Raw genomic sequence first — 2557 nt, forward strand, 5'->3', positions numbered from 1 at the left:
GAGTAGGTATTATTGTTCCCTATTTGAAAGATGATGAAATGAAATGAAGGCACAGAAAATACAAGAATCCTACCCAAGGTCTCACACAGATGTATTAAATAAATGATTATTAGTATGTTGAATTGAGTTGAATTAAAATTTTTTCTAGTGTTCTGGGAAGATGTTGGAAAAATAAAAGCCATGGTCCCTGTCCTCGAAATACTTCACTGACAACACTCTTCACCATCACAAAATTGGACATGTTAATTTCCAGAAGTATAACTCCAATTTACATATTTAATTTAACTAAAAATCATTAAATGGCTTTCCCAAATATATTATTTTATTCATGAAAACAAAACAACACACACACAAACTCTCTAATCAAAAACGATTAAACTCTGGATGAGCTAGTTCAGTTATGTCTTTTTTTTACTATTGGACTTAAATTTTACGTGTTTTTACTTTAGCCATGAACTATGTTGACATTTTTGGTTATACACAGGCAGTATACATTACATTAAATCCTGTGTCCACACATTCACGGATACATGAACACCGCCGCTAAGCTCTCCCTGCCGTGCAGAGACAAACAATCTCCTATCAGTCACAATGGCTCAGGGTAGACTGCGAACCCACCTGATTTGTTTTTGCCGCGTGCCAACATCTGAGAGCCCTGGTGTCTCCGGCGCCGCGCAGTTCCTCAACACCGACAGCAGGCGGCGCGCTGCCCGCCAATGGGAAAAAAGCGCCTTCGTCTACCAGCGAGCTTTGAGGAGTACTGGACCCGGGCCCAGGGGTGCTAAGAATCACCCCGGGGGTCGGGGCCAGTTTCCCCAGAAGCAAGTTCCTCTTAGAGGTGGTTCAGCACGTTCAGTTCGCAGCGGTCACTGGTCCGTGGCTTGGTGCAAGAGTTTGTGTCTGCCTGGACCTTCACAGCCCAGGGCTCCATTAAAATGAGGACACAGCTGCCATCAGCCAGGACTCACATCCCTGCAGTGCAGGTGGGCAGCCAGGCTGGCGTGGTCCCGGGGAACTGGTGTAGTCACCCGTCCAAAAGCTTTGGTGGACCAAGGATTGCAGTGTGACCATAATGTGGGGATAACCCTTGGACATGGGAGGCTGCTTTCAACGTTCTTCCGAGCATCACCGGGCTAACTGCATGTGTGTTTAAGACGGGCACACACTGTCCAAATGCCCTTTCTTTCTTTCTTTTTTTTTTTTTTTTATCCTCATCTGAGGACATTTTTCCTTTTTTGTTCTGGTAGAGTGGGAGGGAGAGACAGGAACAGAGAGAGACAGAGAGAGAGAGAGAGAGAGAGAGAAACATCGATGTGAAAGGGACACATCGAGTGGCTGCCACCCGCACGATCAACCAGGGCCAGGGACAAACCGCAACCGAGGCACACGCTTTTAGCGGGAACCGAACTCGGGCCTCTCGGGACCGCAGGTCGATGCTCTAACCGCTGAGCCAAACTGGCCAGGGCCCAAATGCCCTTTCTTTAGCAGCGAAATGGACTTTCCTGCTCTGGGGAGAAATAAAATGATTCATGGGCAGGCTGGCCCTGAGATAGGCTTGGGGCGCTGTGGTGAGGCAGGGTTAGGTAATGTGCACAGGGCATGGGGAAACTCACCTGCATCCTCATCTGAGTGCCTTAGTGCTGGAGTGATTTCAGTAAGAGTAGAGTATCAGAATCCCAAAAGATCTAAAGGCCACACAGACAAGGTGGAATGCTACAGGGGAAAAAAACAAAAGCCCTAAAAATAAGTCTAAAAGCTAAGTCTGCAGGGACATGAGGATGGAGACATATCTTCATAGTAACACATGTTACGGGCTTTAAATTTTTGTAGTTGAAAACTGAAATAGAGCCCTGGCCGGTTTGGCTCAGCGGTTAGAGCGTCAGCCTGCGGTCCTGAGAGACCCGGGTTCGGTTCCCGCTAAGGGCGCGTACCTCAGTTGCAGTTTGTCCCCGGCCCTGGGCAGCCACTCGATGTGTTCCTTTCACGTCGATGTTTCTCTCTCTCTCTCTCTGTTCCTCTCTCTCCCTCCCACTCTATCTGAACAAAAAAATGGAAAAATGTCCTCGGGTGAGGATAAAAAAAAAAAAAAAGAAAGAAAACTGAAATAGAAAACTGTATACCTGCTGTATGTGACTTTAGGTCATTACTATATTAATGAGACTCACTCTACTCCAAGCTGAGGAGTCGCAGCCTTGGCCCTGTGCCAGGTGGGTCAGGGTAGGAAGGATAGGGAGTTGTCTCACTGTCAAGAACAGAGGTCTAGGGGCCACCTTGTGACATTCTAGCTGAGACCTGGGGAACCATAGACATCAGGACCCAAACACACTTCCAGTCAGCAGCAATTAAAGGCTGAAACCTAAAACAAGGACTAAGGGGCTTTTCATCATCCTAACCCTTCTTGAGATGGTTTTTGGTGAATCTGGTCCAGGTGCCAGATGTTTATGGTGCTTGGTCAGCACAGGGGTGAGAAGTGAGGGGATGGAGGACATGCCCTTTGTTGAGTCAAGCCATGTTTTAAACCTGCTGGCCATCTAGACCTAAGGAGTGATTATGAGAC

Source organism: Molossus molossus, unplaced genomic scaffold (genome assembly GCF_014108415.1).
Source record: "Molossus molossus isolate mMolMol1 unplaced genomic scaffold, mMolMol1.p scaffold_m16_p_6, whole genome shotgun sequence".
Taxonomy (NCBI): domain Eukaryota; kingdom Metazoa; phylum Chordata; class Mammalia; order Chiroptera; family Molossidae; genus Molossus; species Molossus molossus.